Source organism: Hordeum vulgare, chromosome 7H, assembly GCF_904849725.1.
Source record: "Hordeum vulgare subsp. vulgare chromosome 7H, MorexV3_pseudomolecules_assembly, whole genome shotgun sequence".
Taxonomy (NCBI): Eukaryota; Viridiplantae; Streptophyta; class Magnoliopsida; order Poales; family Poaceae; genus Hordeum; species Hordeum vulgare.
In genome coordinates this window covers 608,791,072-608,811,204 of record NC_058524.1, presented here as the reverse complement: position 1 = coordinate 608,811,204, position 20,133 = coordinate 608,791,072, and the positions used below count along the sequence as shown (strand labels likewise).

The 20,133-nt window shown below is 43.5% G+C and overlaps 1 pseudogene; it reads left to right on the top strand.

The window, feature by feature from the left end:
- Positions 1 to 13,879: 13,879 nt before the first annotated feature.
- Positions 13,880 to 16,653, top strand: LOC123409492 (annotated as a pseudogene).
- The last annotated feature ends 3,480 nt before the right edge of the window (positions 16,654 to 20,133 follow it).

Sequence of the window (20,133 nt, the reverse complement as noted above, 5' to 3'; positions counted from 1 at the left end):
ACTGACGATCGAATCTCGGGCTAGTAACATACCGAAGGACAAAGGGAATGACATACGGGATTATATGAATCCTTGGCACTGAGGTTCAAACGATAAGATCTTCGTAGAATATGTAGGATCCAATATGGGCATCCAGGTCCCGCTATTGGATATTGACCGAGGAGTCTCTCGGGTCATGTCTACATAGTTCTCGAACCCGCAGGGTCTGCACACTTAAGGTTCGACGTTGTTTTATGCGTATTTGAGTTATATGGTTGGTTACCGAATGTTGTTCGGAGTCCCGGATGAGATCACGGACGTCACGAGGGTTTCCGGAATGGTCCGGAAACGAAGATTGATATATAGGATGACCTCATTTGGTTACCGGAAGGTTTTCGTGCATTATCGGAAAAGTTTCGGGCTCATCGGTAGTGTACCGGGAGTGCCGGGAGGGGTGCCGGGGACCATCGGGAGGGGTGTCACGCCCCAAGGGGTCTCATGGGCTATGGGAAGAGATAAACCAGCCCCTAGTGGGCTGGAATAAGTTCCCACTAAGGCCCATAAGGTTTGAGAAGGAAAAAACACAAGGTGGAAAGAGTTTCCAAGTGGGAAGGTGGAATCCTACTCCAAGTAGGATTGGAGTAGGACTCCTCCACCTCCAATTTCGGCCAAACCTTTAGGTTTTGAGGCTGCCTCCTCCCCTCCCTCCCACCTATATATACGGAGGTTTTAGGGCTGATTTGAGACGACTTTTCCACGGCAGCCCGACCACATACCTCCACGGTTTTTCCTCTAGATCGCGTTTCTGCGGAGCTCGGGCGGAGCCCTGCTGAGACAAGATCATCACCAACCTCCGGAGCGCCGTCACGCTGCCGGAGAACTCTTCTACCTCTCCGTCTCTCTTGCTGGATCAAGAAGGCCGAGATCATCGTCGAGCTGTACGTGTGCTGAACGCGGAGGTGCCGTCCGTTCGGTACTAGATCGTGGGACTGATCGCGGGATTGTTCGCGGGGCGGATCGAGGGACGTGAGGACGTTCCACTACATCAACCGCGTTCACTAACGCTTCTGCTGTACGATCTACAAGGGTACGTAGATCACTCATCCCCTCTCGTAGATGGACATCACCATGATAGGTCTTCGTGCGCGTAGGAAATTTTTGTTTCCCATGCGACGTTCCCCAACAGTGGCATCATGAGCTAGGTTCATGCGTAGATGTCTTCTCGAGTAGAACACAAAAGGTTTTGTGGGCGGTGATGTGCGTTTTGCTGCCCTCCTTAGTCTTTTCTTGATTCCGCGGTATTGTTGGATTGAAGCGGCTTGGACCGACATTACTCGTACGCTTACGAGAGACTGGTTTCATCGTTACGAGTAACCCCCTTTGCTCAAAGATGACTGGCAAGTGACGGTTTCTCCAACTTTAGTTGAATCGGATTTGACCGAGGAGGTCCTTGTATGAGGTTAAATAGCAATTCATATATCTCCGTTGTGGTGTTTGCGTAAGTAAGATGCGATCCTACTAGATACCCTTGGTCACCACGTAAAACATGCAACAACAAAATTAGAGGACGTCTAACTTGTTTTTGCAGGGTATGATTGTGATGTGATATGGCCAATGATGTGATGTGATATATTGGATGTATGAGATGATCATGTTGTAATAGAAATATCGACTTGCACGTCGATGGTACGGCAACCGGCAGGAGCCATAGGGTTGTCTTTATACTAACATATGTGCTTGCAGATGCGTTTACTATTTTGCTAGGATGTAGCTTTAGTAGTAATAGCATAAGTAGCACGACAACCCCGATGGCAACACGTTGATGGATGATCATGGCGTGGCGCCGGTGACAAGAAGATCGTGCCGGTGCTTTGGTGATGGAGATCAAGAAGCACGTGATGATGGCCATATCATGTCACTTATGAATTGCATGTGATGTTAATCCTTTTATGCACCTTATTTTGCTTAGAACGACGGTAGCATTATGAGGTGATCTCTCACTAAAATTTCAAGACGAAATTGTGTTCTCCCCGACTGTGCACCGTTGCGACAGTTCTTCGTTTCGAGACACCACGTGATGATCGGGTGTGATAGACTCAACGTTCACATACAACGGGTGCAAAACAGTTGCACACGCGGAACACTCGGGTTAAGCTTGACGAGCCTAGCATGTGCAGACATGGCCTCGGAACACATGAGACCGAAAGGTCGAGCATGAATCGTATAGTTGATATGATTAGCATAGGGATGCTTACCACTGAAACTATTCTCGACTCACGTGATGATCGGACTAGAGATAGCGAATTTGGATCATGTACCACTCAAATGACTAGAGAGATGTACTTTTTGAGTGGGAGTTCTTAAGTAATATGATTAATTGAACTAATTGTCATGAACATAGTCTAATGGTCTTTGCGAATTACGATGTAGCTTGCGCTATAGCTCTACTGTTTTTATATGTTCCTAGAGAAAATTTAGTTGAAAATTGATAGTAGCAACCTTTGCAGACTGAGTCTGTAAAACCGAGGATTGTCCTCGTTGCTGCACAGAAGGCTTATGTCCTTAATGCACCACTCGGTGTGCTGCACCTCGAGCGTCGTCTGTGGATGCTGTGAACATCCGACATACACGTTTCTGATGACTACACGATAGTTCAGTACAAAATACTTAATGGCTTAGAAGCAAGGCGCCGAAAACGTTGTAAAAACGTCACGGAACATAAGTGATGTTCCAAAGAGATGAAATTGTGATTTCATGCTTGTGCCCTTGTTAAGAGGTATGAGACCTCCAACAAGATTCTTTGTCCACAAAGTAAAGGAGAAAAGCTCAATCGTTGAGCGTGTGCTCTGATTGTCTGAGTACGACAATCACTTGAATCAAGTGGGAGCTAATCTTCCAGATGAGATAGTGATGGTTCTCCAAAAGTCACTGCCACCAAGCTTTGAGAGCTTCGTGATGAACTATAACATATCAAGGATAGATACAATGATCTTTGAGAGATTTGCGACGTTTGACACTGCGAAAGTAGAAATCAAGAAGGAGCATCAATAGTTGATGGTTTGAAAAACCACTAAGTTTCAAGAAAGGCGAGGGCTAGAAGGGATACTTCGTGAAACGGCAAAACAGTTGCTGCGCTAATGAAGAGACCCAAGACTAAACCCAAACCCGAGACTAAGTGCTTCTGTAATGAGGGGAACAGTCACTGAGGCGGAGCAACTCTAGATACTTGGTAGATAAGAAGGCTGGCAAAAGTCGAAAGAAGTGTATTTGATATACATGATGTTGATGTGTACCTTACTAGTACTCCTAGTAGCATGAGGGTATCGGATACCGGTTCGGTTGCTAAGTGATTAGTAACACGAAATAAAAGCTACGGCATAAACGGAGACTAGCTAAAGGTGAGGTGACGATACGTGTTGGAAGTGTTTCCAAGGTTGATATGATCAAACGTCGCACGCTCCCTCTACCATCGGGATTGGTGTTAAACCGAAATAATTGTTATTTGGTGCTTGCGTTAAGCATGAACATGATTGGATCGTGTTTGTTGCAATACGATTGTTCATTCAAAGAGAATAAAGGTTACTCTATTTTGCTTGAATAATCACCTTCAATGGTTTATTGAATCTCGATTGTAGTGTTACACATTGGTGCCAAAAGATACGAGTTAATAATGATAGTACCACTTACTCGTGGCACTGCCGCTTGAGTCATGTTAGTATAAATTGCATGAAGAGGCTCCATGCTGATGGATCTTTGTACTCACCTGATTTCGAATCACTAGTGACATGCAAATCATACCACATGAGCAAGGCCTTGTTTTCATTGAGATGAAATAAGATAGTAACTTGTTGGAAGTGATACATTTTGATGTATGCAGTCCAATGGGTGCTGAGGCACGCAGTGGATATCATTATGTTCTTACTTCACTGACGATTTGAGTAGATACTAGAGTATTTACTTAATGAATCACAAGTCTGAAATATTGAAAAGTTCAATTCTGTTTCAGAGTGAAGATCGTCGTAACAAGAGGATAAACTGTCTACGATATGATCATAGAAATGAATATCTGAGTTACGAGTTTTGGTACGCAGTTAAGACAATGTGGAAGTTATTTCGCAGTTCATGCCACCTGGAACATCATAGTGTGATGATGTGTCTGAACATCATAGCCACGCACTATTTGGTATAATACATACTATGATGTCTCTTATCGAATTACCACTATCGTTTATGGGTTATGCATTAGAGACAACCGCACTCACTTTAAATAGGGCACCGCGTATTTCCGTTGAGATGACACAGTATAGACTGAGGTTTAGAGAAATCTAAACTGTCGTTTCTTGAAATTTTGGGGTTTCGACACTTATGTGAAAAAGTTTCAGTCTGATAAGCTCGAACCCAAAGCGGATAAATGCATCTTCATAGGATATCCAAAACAGTTGGGTACATCTCCTATCTCAGATTCGAAAGCAAAGTGTTTGTTTCTAGAAACGGATCCTTTCTCGAGGAAAGTTTTCTCTCGAAAGAATTGAGTGGGAGGGTGGTGAAACTTGATGAGGTTATTGAACCATCACTTTGACCAGTGTGTAGCAGGGCGCAGGAAGTTGTTCCTGTGGCGCCTACACCAATTGAAGTGGAAGCTGATGATGGTGATCATCAAGCATCGGATCAAGTTACTACAAGCCTCGTAGGTCGACAAGGTCGCGTACTACTGCAGAGTGGTACGGTAACCCTGTCTTGGAGGTCATGTTGTTGAGCAACAGTGAACCTACGAGTTATGGAGAAAGCAATGGTGGGCCCGGATTCCGACAAATGGCTGGAAGCCATGAAATCCGAGAGAGGATCCATGTGTGAAAACAAAGTGTAGACTTTGGTAGAACTACTTGATGGTCATAGGACTATTGAGTAAAATGGATCATTAAAAGAAGACAGACGATGATGGTGATAAGTCACTATTAAGAAAAGCTCGACTTGTCGCAAAGATGTTTTCGACAAGATCAAACAGTTGACTATGATGAGACTTTCTCACTCGTAGCGATGCTAAAGGTCTGTTAGAATCATGTTAGTTGTTGATGCATTATTTATGAAATATTGCATGTAGGATGTTAAAACATTGTTTCCTCGACGGTTTCCTTGAGCAAACATTGTATGTGATACAACCAGAAGGTTTTGTCGATCCTAAAGATACTAGCAAGTATGCAAGCTCCAGTGATCCTTCAATGGACTGGTGCAAGCGTCTCGGAGTTGGAATATACACTTTGATGAGATGATCAAAGATTTTGGGTTTGTACAAGGTTTATGAGAAACTTGTATTTCCAAAGAAGTGAGTGGGAGCACTATAGAATTTCTGATAAGTATATGTGGTTGACATATTGTGGATCAGAAGTAATGTAGAATTTCTGTAAAGCATACAAGGTTGTTTGAAAGAAGTTTTCAAAGGAGTACCTGGATTACGCTACTTGAACGTTGAGCATCAAAGATCTATGGAGATAGATCAAAAGCGCTTAATAGAAGTTTCAACAAGATGCATGCCTTGACAAGTTTTGAAAGAGTTCAAAATAGATCAGCAAAGAAGGAGTTCTTGGTTGCGTTGTGAGGTGTGAATTTGAGTAAGACTCAAAACCCGACCACGGCAGAATAAAGAGAATAGACGAAGGTCGTCTTCTATGCCTTAGCCGTAGAATCTAAAGTATGCCATGCTGTGTACCGCACCTGATGTGTGCCTTGACTCAAAGTCTGTTGAGAGGTACAGAGAGTGATCCATGATTGAATCACTAGCAGCGGTCAAAATTTATCCTTAGTAACTAATGGACTAAGGAATTTTTCTTGATTATGGAGGTGGTTGAAGAGTTCGTCGTAAAGGGTTACGTCGATGTAAGCTTTGACACTAATCCGAATAACTATGAGTAGTGAAACGGATTCGTATGGTAGAGTAGATGTTTGGAGCATTTCCGAATAGCATATAGTAGCAGCATCTATAAGATGACATAAAGATTTGTAAAGAACGCACGGATCTGAAAGTTTCAGAACCGTTGACTAAAACCTCTCTCACGAGCAAGACGTGATCAGACCCCATAACTATATGGGTGTTGGATTCGTTGGAATCACATGGTGATGTGAACTAGATTATTGACTCTAGTGCAAGTGGGAGACTGTTGGAAATATGCCCTAGAGGCAATAATAAATTAGTTATTATTATATTTCTTAGTTCATGATAATCGTTTATTATCCATGCTATAATTGTATTGATTGGAAACACAATACTTGTGTGGATACATAGACAAAACACTGTCCCTAGTAAGCCTCTAGTTGACTAGCTCGTTGTTCAAAGATGGTCAAGGTTTCCTGGCCATAGGCAAGTGTTGTCACTTGATAACGAGATCACATCATTAGGAGAATCATGTGATGGACTAGACCCAAACTAATAGACGTAGCATGTTGATCGTGTCATTTTGTTGCTACTGTTTTCTGCGTGTCAAGTATTTATTCCTATGACCATGAGATCATATAACTCACTGACACCGGAGGAATGCTTTGTGTGTATCAAACATCGCAACGTAACTGGGTGACTATAAAGATGCTCTACAGGTATCTTCGAAGGTGTTAGTTGAGTTAGTATGGATCAAGACTGGGATTTGTCACTCCGTGTGAACGGAGAGGTATCTCGGGGCCCACTCGGTAATACAACATCACACACAAGCCTTGCAAGCAATGTAACTTAGTGTAAGTTGCGGGATCTTGTATTACGGAACGAGTAAAGAGACTTGCCAGTAAACGAGATTGAAATAGGTATACGGATACTGACGATCGAATCTCGGGCAAGTAACATACCGAAGGACAAAGGGAATGACATACGGGATTATATGAATCCTTGGCACTGAGGTTCAAACGATAAGATCTTCGTAGAATATGTAGGATCCAATATGGGCATCCAGGTCCCGCTATTGGATATTGACCGAGGAGTCTCTCGGGTCATGTCTACATAGTTCTCGAACCCGCAGGGTCTGCACACTTAAGGTTCGACGTTGTTTTATGCGTATTTGAGTTATATGGTTGGTTACCGAATGTTGTTCGGAGTCCAGGATGAGATCACGGACGTCACGAGGGTTTCCGGAATGGTCCGGAAACGAAGATTGATATATAGGATGACCTCATTTGGTTACCGGAAGGTTTTCGTGCATTACCGGAAAAGTTTCGGGCTCATCGGTAGTGTACCGGGAGTGCCGGGAGGGGTGCCGGGGACCATCGGGAGGGGTGTCACGCCCCAAGGGGTCTCATGGGCTATGGGAAGAGATAAACCAGCCCCTAGTGGGCTGGAATAAGTTCCCACTAAGGCCCATAAGGTTTGAGAAGGAAAAAACACAAGGTGGAAAGAGTTTCCAAGTGGGAAGGTGGAATCCTACTCCAAGTAGGATTGGAGTAGGACTCCTCCACCTCCAATTTCGGCCAAACCTTTAGGTTTTGAGGCTGCCTCCTCCCCTCCCTCCCACCTATATATACGGAGGTTTTAGGGCTGATTTGAGACGACTTTTCCACGGCAGCCCGACCACATACCTCCACGGTTTTTCCTCTAGATCGCGTTTCTGCGGAGCTTGGGCGGAGCCCTGCTGAGACAAGATCATCACCAACCTCCGGAGCGCCGTCACGCTGCCGGAGAACTCTTCTACCTCTCCGTCTCTCTTGCTGGATCAAGAAGGCCGAGATCATCGTCGAGCTGTACGTGTGCTGAACGCGGAGGTGCCGTCCGTTCGGTACTAGATCGTGGGACTGATCGCGGGATTGTTCGCGGGGCGGATCGAGGGACGTGAGGACGTTCCACTACATCAACCGCGTTCACTAACGCTTCTGCTGTACGATCTACAAGGGTACGTAGATCACTCATCCCCTCTCGTAGATGGACATCACCATGATAGGTCTTCGTGCGCGTAGGAAATTTTTGTTTCCCATGCGACGTTCCCCAACAGCCCCAACACTTTTTGAAGAAGATCCCCATGAAACCATCCGGACCAGGCGCCTTATCACTAGGCATCACTTTAATGACCGCCCATGCCTCGTCTTCCGTGATGGTGTTACCCAGGTCGTGCAAGTCATGGGTCTCAGAACCTAGCTCGTCCGAGTTGAAATCTTTGTTGCCACTGCTTCCCCTTCCCATGAGCTCGGAGAAGTGGTCATGGATGATCTTCTCTTTTTGTTCATGCTCGGCCACCCACCCATGTGCGTGTTTGATCCGGTGAATGTGATTCTTCCTCCTTCTAGCATTGATGTGACGGTGGAAGAATTTCGTGTTTGCATCGCCATGCCTTAGGTTTGCCAACCGAGCCAATTGACTTTTCGTAATCCTCTCTAGAATCGACAAACTGATCACTCTTCGCTTGAGTCTCGAGCGTAAGTCATGTTCCTCCGGAGAAAGGGCCCTTGCCTGTTGTTCAATGTCGAGATGGGCAATCACAAGCAGGGCTGCATGGAGCTGGACTTTTGCACTGGAGAATAGATTCTTGCTCCATTTAGTAAGACACGTTGCCATTTTCTGAGCTTGTGATAGAGCACTTGGTAAGGCTCGCAGTGCCCGACGTGCTCGTTCCATGCCAATTGCACCACCTCGGAGAAGCCAGGCAAGGAGGCCGAAAAATTCTCAAACTTGAAACATCTTGGCCTTCTAGGCCCTTTATCATCCGCCAGCAGGAGGGGGCAAAGGTCGGAAAGAGAAGATGATAGAGCGTGCAACACATGGGTGTTGAAGGCAAAATCACTCTCCGCATTGTAAAAAAAAGGAGTCTAGCTTGCAAAGCATTGGGTTTTTCCCGCTCATTACTCCAAGTGAAGCGCCTATTCTGCAGATGGATTTCCTGAAGTTCACAAGATTGTAACATAGCCCTGAAGCGATTGATCCTTCCCTGGTTAACAGTTCTCTTGTTCTTGTCGCGAGCACAAACGATTTGGTTGAAATCCCCAAGGGCTAGCCAGGCTATCCCGTTGGGAGGCTTGTGCGAGATGAGCTCGGCAAAGAAAGTGTCTTTGCAAGCATGGTCGGTTCGCCCATAAAGGGATGTGACCCTAAAACGAACGATGGTTGCCCTGATACGGACCATTCCAGAGAGGTAGTGGGTCGATTCAGTGATATCGGAGACGTCGAGGACATTGTCATCCCATAGAGTTAGAATCCCTCCCCTTGTGCCTATTTTTGGGGGTTGCACAAAGCTTTGGAGCCTGTTGCTACCCAGGAAGGAAGTGACTTACTTATCGATGTTGTCGAGCTTTGTCTCTTCTAGACAAACGAGCTGGTAGGAGGAGGCGGCAATCATTGCACTAAATGTTGCCCTCCGATCCTGGCAGTTCACACCACGGACGTTCCAACATGGAGTGTTCATGGGTTGTGTTATCATGGGTCACACGAGGAGTCACTTGACGTTTGCCACACATAGCAGCCGAACACAACCACAACTAGGAAAAACCTTATACACAAAACTTTAGCAGTAGCGCTGGATAAACGGCGGCGCTACTGCTACATATCAATGGCGTGCTTCCAGTAAAGGTGCCACTGATAACTACTTGGCAGTAGTGCGACATTACGAAACACGGTACTACTAATATTTCCCCACTGTTGCCGCCAGGCTAGATTTAGTAGTAGCGCACCCAGATAACAACGCTACTACTACAATAGTAGTAGCGTGTGTTTCTTGCCCACGCTACTGCTAAGTGGGGCGTGCACTTATATCGTCTTCGCCCCCGCACGCCCCTCTCTCCCACTCTCTCCCCTCTCCACACTCTACACCGCCGCCGCCGCCCCTCACTCCCTCCCTCTTCATTCTGCGCCGCCGCCTCGCCCCTCACTCCCTCGCTCTCCCCCTCCTCACTCTTTCCCTCTCCACTCTGCACCGTCGCCCCGCCCATCACTCCCTACCTCACACCCTCCTCAGTCTCTCCCTCTCCACTCTGTGCCGCCGCCGCCACAGGTCCTCCCCGGCGACCTTGCCCTCGGCCCCGACCTCGACCTCGACCCCGGCCCCGACCCCAACCTTGACCTCTGCCCCGACCCCGACACCGACCCCGGCCTCTGGTGCAACATCCCATTTCTTGAAGACATGACGGTCCCAATATTATTGAGGAAAAAATAGTCCCAAGAAAACTGATATTTTTTCAGCATATGTTTTTTTGGCAGAAAAGACATATATTGCTCTGCAGATGTTTCTTTTTTCCTTCTCAAAAAGTTTTCGGCATTCACTCTATCACTGAGTAGGAGCCAAAAGAACACTTTATGATAGAGTTGATAGGTTCTTTTCCATAGCCATTTGAAATGAGGTGTACTACTTGATGATCTCCTAAGATTTTACTAATAATAATCATGGAATAAAAAATAGTAGGAATGCCAAACATAAGTACCCCAATCAGGTTGTCGTTATGTTGGATATTTACCATTTTCGGCTCTCTAGAAAACACAAAGCTTGCATCTCAAACTCTTGATGCACTAATAGAATGAATAATAATAACAAGCTTAAGACTAGGACTAAAGAAATGGTCATTCAAGACAAGACTGTGACCAACAGTTGTCAGATAGATGTTACAACCAAGAGCGCCTTACTATGCGTTCGTCATAGAAGCCAACCATAAAAATTTAATGATGTACAAATGAGATGGCTGCCGTGTACAAATGATAACTAGAAAGTAAAACATTAAACGATAAGAAAAATTCTCATAGGAATTTGTCTCGATGTCGACGATACCCAACCCGCATCTTCGTCGTCGAGTGGTGTGCGAGAGCCTGCTTGATAGGCGCCATCTCCCAGACTGGACTCCGGGGGCGCACCTTGGTGAGGAATCCGAGTCTCGTCGTCGACCCGAAGCTTCTTTAGTGGCGGTAACGTGGGCCACTATCGGTACAGAGGGAGCCGGCCCCCATGAAGGTGGTACATTGTCGTGTTAGGGAGGAGGACGAGCACGTCCATCGCTACATGGCTGCGTGCTAGGTTCTCCAATACTTGGCAGGTTCTTCAGGGATATCACCTGAGCTATGATCCAGTGATGGTTCCTTATCTTTCGGTTGCCACTGCGTGCGCCGTGAGATGTCCACTGGATTTGTATTAGTGATATTATATGATAAGATTCGAGATGTATTAGTGATAATATTCGATGATGCATTCGAGATGATGTATTAGTAATATTATATAATATTATTCGAGAGTTTTTAGGAAAAAATCATGTAATTTTGGTTTGTTGATGCACCTTGTGTGACTTCCATGTGTATTCTTGATCGAGGAATCCCGACTGTTGTCCTGGGGGCGCTTCTTCCTCTTCTCTTCTTCCCATATATACCTTGGTATAATGCGCAAGGAGAGGAGAGGAGAAGCGCCCATCACCGACGGTCGAACTATAAGTGTGAGAAATTGTCCACCAACGTACATATATACACCACCATATCAGTGTGAGAGAGTGTGCACCAACACACCATGAGATATGAGAGTTATTTATGGAAAGCCTCAACTAACCGAAAGTCAACCGATATTGAATTAGGTTTATTTGGGCATGTGTATGTTATTGCAGCGAACACCTCCTAGTGCCTAAGTTTTGCTGGTATGTTGATTCATTTTCGTTCTTGCAAATTTTAGGCGCTCAATATGTTTTATTTTAATAATGGTCATGATGAATTTTGAAACACGAGAAATGTTAGACGATGATAGGATCCCTGAGTGTGAACTATGCGGCGAAGATTATGGTTTGTGCGTCAGGCCTCACCTGCGAGAGGGCATGTTCTTCACCATCAAGCTTGACGAGAGGGAAGGCCTCACCTTACATTGATAATTAGGCTACTGTTATGTTCTTCAACAGAAACTGTCGAATGATGTTGTGCCTCCGTTGATGCATAGCCAATGTAACTTGTATAGCTATATCATGGTTATGACGTGACGACATGATTTGTGTTGGATGATATGATAAGACTATTATGTGTATGATAATCATATCATAAACTGGCAATATGCTCATCATAGAATACTGTATAAAATATGTAAAAAACAACGCAAATACGTAGCAAAAAAGTGAAAATACAGTAGTAGCGCTCTTTATCGATGTACGCTATTGCTAAGTAGCTATAGCAGTAGCGTGGGCCGAAGTGCGCTACTACTAAACATTAGTTATAGCGTCGTATGAGTAGTGTGGTGCCCCGCTCTACTGATAGCCCTTAAAGCAGCGCTACTGCTAGGCTTTTTTTTCTAGTAGTGAACCAACATGCAGGGAAGATACTTAGCAGGGACACTAGGATGTTGAAGCAAGAACATAGAACAAGGTCACACCCTGGTGGCACAACCCACATTGTTAGAACTTGAGGCAACACTACTACTAGTCGAGAGGATACACATGATGCACTAAGAAGTTGGGATAACATTTGCATGAGGAAGAGACGTGCATCCAAATAAGGAGCTTCAAACATCTTGCAAAGCTTCATCACCGAGCTGAGCAAGCTCCAGCGCTCCCTCGCCCCCATGGTCAAGCAGAACGTCCTCCACTCCGTTGACAGCCGCGTCATCCAGATGAAAAAAAATCCCCGCATGGCCATGATCACCTCTTGAGCAAGCTGGTCCTTGAACTTCGAAGTGAACTCGTCCAGAGTTACTTTGATCACATCTTTCCTATCTCTAGTTATCACAAGCGTGCGACAGACCAATTTTTATGCGACTTTGGCCGCCGGTACAGTCAAAACCTTTGGCCCAGAGAGCTTTATACGCTGCAGCGAGAGGCCACCCTTCCTGGAAATCAACACCCCAGCCAGCATCTTTCGACGAGCCGTAGGATACCTTGTACATGGCAATGGTGGCGTTGCCAAAATGCTCTCCTGAAGCACCTCAAAGAGTGCCTCCATAGGATCTTCACGGGTCTTGTCTTGAGGAACACGCACTGGTGAGGGAGTGCGCTGCAGCGGGCCGATGCATATCAGGAGCGGTGTTGGGGAGGACTGGTCCCTTTGAGGGGTCTTTCTCGCCTATGCATAGCTTTGGTCTTATATGACTACGGTATTTGCATGTGTGCTTCCTAGCTATGCATAGGCCGAGTGTGTGCCTTTTGTGTTTGTATCCTCTTGATGCTTCATTTTAAACAAATAAAATCCACCCTTTCTCAAAAATTTGTTTATATATATCACATGATGCAATTAGTGAGAATACTATTTTGTTGCATAGGAACAATTTCATGAGAATTGAGGTGAAGGGATTTGTTTGAGATATGGCTTGACGTGAAGGCATTAATCTGAGATATGACCTGAACAACACCAAGAGCCTCATTTGTAATAAAAATGATATCATGTAGCTCCAACGTTAGGTGAGAAAACAAAAAGAAAACAAAGAACATAGATTGGGACACTGGGTCATGGGCCATGTCACAAACAAAACATGTTGACATTTGAGAATTGAATGGAAACAAAATGGGAAATTTGGTGGAAGGGAATGAAAAAAGCAGAATGACATTTCTTTCTCTCTTTTCAAACGATATTTCTTCTTTCTTGAATACTCTCTCGCACTTCACCATTGAGACGATGAAGGCACACTCTCTATGTTCTAGGTCAAAGGAAGTAAGAAGACACTCTCTCAATGGCCATACAACCGAACAGAGCAAGAGAGACTACTGTCATTTGTAATTCACATGATATCTTCGTGCTCCAACATTTACTGACGAAACAACAAAGCAAAAAACAGCAACAGGGCCCATGGTTTTGCTCTCCTCTAATGGAAGGAACCATGGGCCGACAGCACAAGGAGACACAAACATTGACATTATGGAGTAGCTGTAGAAATTATTGAGTAAGAAAGTCTTTGACCACTGAACCGAAAGCCTTCCACTCCTTCCCGTCGACCCATCGACCCCTATAAATAGCTGCCCTACATCCTCCATCCCTTCTCACCAGTCACCACTGCAATCATGCTCTCCTTTGAAATCCACATTCTTCTATTCCGGCTGCAACGAGGAAGCCATTGTAGAAGGTGGGAAAGGAGGGATCTACTATCTAATGGTGCATTTTTGGGTTGTGTTCTTAGATTGTTGTGGGGTTTCAGGTTTCTTAACCAGTGCTTTGTTGATGGTCATAGTATTTCCTTTGTCAGGTGGGAGGAGGTTCAGAAAACATGGGCATGATGGAAGAGAACCAAAGGGAGAGGATGGAGGATGCAACAGTGGACCAGTTCCCGGAGGGGTTGCGCGTGCTCGCGGTCGATGACGATTGTGTGTGCCTCAAGGTACTAGAGGCTCTCTTGCGCCGCTGCATATACCACCGTGAGTCTCTTGATCCCTCCACTTCGCCATGGCCCATTATAATATAGAATTGGGGCTTTTTATTTGCTTGAATAATGATCGCTTCTATGCAGCAACGATGGCGATGGATGCCAAGACGGCGCTGAAGATGCTTAGGACGATGAAAGTGAAGTTCGACCTGGTCATCACCGATGTGCGCATGCCGGACATGGACGGCTTCAAGATCCGCGAGCTCATCGGCCTCGAGATGGATATGCCCGTCATCAGTACAGTCACTACTCAACCCGAAGTCCTAATTTTATTTTTGCATGTAAAATTGTTTTTAAGGAGTACTTTTACTCCTGAATCTTGAAGATACACTGAAAGGATATTTATTCCTTTCCAGCATGTGAGATCCTATATACGTCTTGTTACTAATTTAATACGTAATGCAAAAGTCTAGAGTTCAGTATCATGGATACAACATATATGGGTAATCTAGCTTAGAAAGAACATGTATCACTCCAATGCGCTGTAGACGCCACTATGGACATAATTTAATTTTGTACCCTCTCAATTGTAAAATCCTAGTCATAAGAACTAAATCCGTAATATGTTTATTTTTCATGATATGACCAAATTATATTTAGTTGTTCCCTAAACTAATATTAAATTTCTAGTCCTTGAATTACAAAAGGTGTACAAATGCACCACACCTGTTTTCTACGGTGGCATGAGTAATACAATTCCAAAACTTGATATGTTGTATTGACATTATTAAAAGATTATTCATCTTTAATCTCCTTGATATAGTTCATGTTTAAAAATATCTACTCCTAAGAATAGCATATAAAGTAGGAGTTGTCACTTTTAATAAGATACATTGAGTAGCTTGTCGATGTATCATATGAAAATCCTGCAGATTTGTTGACTCTAAACTAGAAAAGTATTTTGTTGTCACATTATTTTGGACAGAATGTGCAACCAGAAATATTTATTTTCCTAAATTGTAATGAACCCCCATAGGTGATAGATGTTACCATATAAAAGCTAATTTGTTTGTGACCGCTTAACATGCTCACAACATTGCTTTTGTCGATAACTGTTATCTAGTACACAAAAGAAACATGGTCAAAAAATAGTAATTGATCTTCTGGTTCACCAATAGTTAGACGTAATGATATGACTTACCTAGTAGGAACATGTTGTGATGATGGTTTAATCATTTTATTATGGTTATTTTCTAGGCATTGTATTGAGTGTGTGAATGTTCTCTCATTTAGTTTGCATTGAAACACAAATTTATTATAGCCATGATATCATTTGGAAAACATGTGCAAAATACTTGCTTCCCTAGTTGCGCGACCCATTTGGAGTACATCAAACTCTTTTTTTGTCTATAAGCACTTGGACCAAAAAATTATGTTCACTTGATCGATTCTTGTGAAGTTTTTAATTTCAAACTAAGTCACTACTCATATGACATGCAGTGCTATCAGTGGACTGTTACAAGAAGGTCGTGTTGAACGGGATAAATCATGGGGCATGCGACTATTTGGTGAAGCCGGTGTACACCAACGATATCAAAAACATATGGCAGCATGTTGAAAGTAGGAGAAGATCCCAAGCAATAAGCCACATGAGTAGGGACAATGCTAACGATGAGAGAGTACATCCCGGTAGTCTTGCCATGAGTAAGGACTCAAAGAATAAGAGAAATGATGAATATGATTCTAACAAGAACACAGAGAGCACTCACTCATCCACTACCCAAAAAATCCAAGGGTGGCATGGACAACTGAGCTTCAAAACAAGTTTCTAGAAACTATCAACCAGATCGGCCTCGATGGTAAAACAACAGATTTAGTGCGTCATTCATTGACACAACACTTGTTGTTATCATGTACTTTTAATTAACAAATATTTTGATGACATTTCTATAGAGGTTGTTCCAAACAAGATAATGGAGCTAATGAATGTGGATTACCTCACTAGAAATAATGTCGCGAGTCATCTAGAAGTTTATTTTTGTCCCTTATGCTTAATTTCGATGTTTGCATTCCTATTGTTCATAGTCCAACATTTTCGTATATAAGTGCAAGCTTTTATTTTTTGGGAACATAACAGTCAAAGATTTAGTAATCCAAGGAGCATGAAGATGTGTGTAATTTTAATTCATTGTTGTCCGAAAAATGTAAGGCATATCTTATACTAAGCATGGCTACATATTTTGTTAGAACTGCAAAACACTTCCAGTTATTTTTATCCCCAAATGTACCATTACTTTTCCCGTGAGCATGCATCTCATACATGGTTATTTTGTCTATGTTCTTATTTCAGAAGCATAGGTTGTACCTCAGTAGAGTCAACCCAAGTTCACTTGGTATTGCAAGTGAAAGACAAAACTCATCCACGAACAAACAGAGGAATTTTATGCATAGCGATGAACATGAAAGATAACATGTATCCTCAGGTGGAAAACCCTACTAGAATGCAAACTATTTTGGTGCAACTAGTCAATTAGGCCAGCTGACGGACAAATAGAGCAACTTGTGCATGGGGTCATTGATCGATACTGGTAGAATGTCGAGGTATTTCGTTCCACACACACCAGATGCGAGAAGATTTGCTGATTCCGATGAAGCTCCCATCGGACTATACAATGGAATAATCGATGGCATAATTTTAGATGAATTTTCCTCAGATAACTCTGGTGCGCCCTATGTTGACTCCATGCATGGAAAGATGATGAAGACAAGTGAAGGAAAAAAGGCCATCCAATCTTCGAAGTTACTTTGCAAACACATTAAGTGGTGGCGGGATGTCAACGCCAGCAAATGAGTACTAGGTGGAACCTCTAGAGATTATTAACAAATATCATACCCACATGAATGCACCTTCAACACAAGTGGTCCATGCAGTTGGCAGACCTTCCAAGTTTCCAGGTTTTGCTGGGAACTATAACAACCCTCAACGGTCCTCAACCATTGCTATTCATCATAGGGGTGGAACATCTCATGTCCCACGACGTGTGAACATACCAAGGATCAACCAAATAACAAGATATGTAACGTCATCTAGCGAGATGTTGCTACAAAATAAAATGCCACCCTTCGTTGGAAACACCACATCAATGGCAACTTTCACTGAGCAGATAGTTCCATTCAACATACCAACCAACGCAAGCTCTTTAGGGATGTTGAATGTCCACAACAGTGCTCCAACCGAATCATCTCAGATGGTAAATGGAGGGAGCATCAGCACATTACCAATAGCCTTGAATGATCAAATATCACCATTCAACATAGCGAAAAAAACAACCTCGGCATGGACGATGTTGAATGCCAATTCTGCACTTGGTACTGGCAGAACTTCAATGACCGACACTAATATGGTTAATTGTGGAAGAACTATTTCTACACATTCCAACCATCAAATAGATGGTTTCTCCAAATTGACTCAGATGCTTGATGACGGGGATGCAGATGGCATTCGCCCTGTGCAAGAAAGTATATTTAATCAACAAGATCTTAATGATCTATTGAATGGCATTAATGCCTTCTCATCGGATGATATTGCCGACCTTCTAAATGACATAAGAACTTTTCTCGTTAGCTTGTATCATGTCTTTACATATGATTTGTTGAGATAGACAAGTGTATTTAAATATATATTTTCCTCGTTGTAGGATTTCATTGGAGAGGACGGCGTCAATGATGGAGAATTATAGTTATGCCCGTTAGCTCGACCTACAAGTGAGATGTTTTTGTATGTGTGTTGGAGATTTTTATTATTAATCATTGCTTTATTATTGCACATTCTACCATGAAATTATTTGAATTGTTGTTGTCTAGTTAGAAGCACAATCGTGTTGGAGCTTCTATTTTATATCACCTGTACTTTTAAATTTTGTTGAGGTAAAAAACAATGTTTTGTTCTATTATGACAGATGTGAACAATTTTCTTCTATATGGTATCAATGTGATGTTGCATCTTTTCCTGAGAAACGTGTAGCGTTCTAAGAGAGGCATTTTACAATCTAGCACCCGCATAGTATCATTCCCCAAACGCCCTTCAAAGACAACGTGCATGTGACAAGCAATTTATGTAGATAGACGATAGTATCACAACACAATTTTATAATAAATTTGCAACATCATATATATATAATAACTCTCAAAGTCAAATTTTATGAATCAATACATACAAGAGGCTTACGGCCAAGATACAACTCACAATAGAAAATTTAGGAAATGCCTTAAGAAGCATTAAATAAAATAAGATCCACTGTGTGGAGATAACCATAGCTATCATCGTCCTTCACATAGAGATTTCATGCTCCCAAATGCGACTAACGGATCTGTAAGATCGAGGTCAAAAGAGTAATATAGCAAGATGATTACTCAATTGTACTCACAAGACTGACAAAGATGTACCTAAAAATGAATCATTCTTAAGCAAAGGGGTACCTGTTGTTTTAGCGGCAGCAACCATAAACATCCTATAAAGATACGATACATGGGTCTATGTCAGAAATAAAGTAAGAGAGCACATTACTCCTATACATGATGCTGGAGTACTTGCCTCGCCAGAACCTTCACATGCGAGATTGACCTCTGTGTCATGCATTTGGCATTGGTGTGCCGCGGACACCTACGAGGGACTCTCTACGGCGTCCTATCTATCCGGACGATGCGCACCCGAGTGGATTGCCCCTAGAATATCTAAAGGATGTTGCACGCCTGATGGGGGTCACCGTCATGTGGTGATTTCGGTGACCGCCACGCGCGCGTTCCCTAACGTGGCTACGCGAGCTCCCCCAACCTTGCCTCGCTCTTCTTCGGTGCCACTCCGCCCTGATTTGGGCCACTGGTGGCATACCCTTCCCTACCCGTGGACGGCCTCGCCTCGGCACTGGAGGTCGAACCGACCGCAATTCGGACAGACGGTGGCAAATTCCGGCGTGGGCAATGCCTTCTTCCAAAGTGCGGTGAAGGATCCCGGTGAGTTTCACGTACATTCCGGCCAGTTCCGCGATGGTGCGTATGCTCCGATGAGGTTTGACCGGTTTACGGGTTAAACTGTATATTGCCTTCGAAACTGTACATATAAGGTTTTCAGTGATGGATTTATCGTGCCCCTTAAAAAGTTGAAGAGTTGAACAAGTTTTACGGGGTCTGCTCCGCGCCGTTTTCCAACCAAACTATAAACACCTCGTTTTTAAGGCCTTGATCAGTTTACGGGGTCTACTAGAGATGCTCTAACAACATCATCAGACCCAAATATAGAAAAGAAACTAGGAAGTGCACCCACCGGCACTATTCTGAATTGTAAAAAATATAGGTAGAATAGAATAAGGTGGTAGGTTTCAAAGGGGTTGAAAATTGGAGAAGATGGTTTCATATCAATTAAGCATACCAAAGGACTATGAAGATGCCCATCGATAGATATTGACACCAGGAGTAGGGATTGCCACGCAAATGATGCACTAGAGCTATAAGAGTAGGAAAGCTCCACTCAAGTTGGGTGGGGTGTGCATCCAACTTGCTTGCTCATGAAGACCTCGTGCATTTGAGGAAGCCCGTCATCGGAATATACAAGCCAAGTTTATAAATTATTTGATTCCCACTAGCATATGAATGATATAACATGAGACTCTCTACATGATGAACATGGTTCCACTTTGAGACACAAGTGTGGTAAAGGATAGTAGCAAAGTCCCTTCTTTCTTTTTCTCTCATTCATTTTTTATATGGTGGGATCATTCGGCCTCCCCCATATTTATTTCCTCACTAGGAGATAGCTCTAATAATGATGATCATCACACTTTTATTTACTTACAACTCATGGATAACTTGATATGATGAACTATGAAGTAACATGACTCAAATATGAATGCCTGTGACAGTGAACGAGGATATGCAATGATCTAGCGTGAAA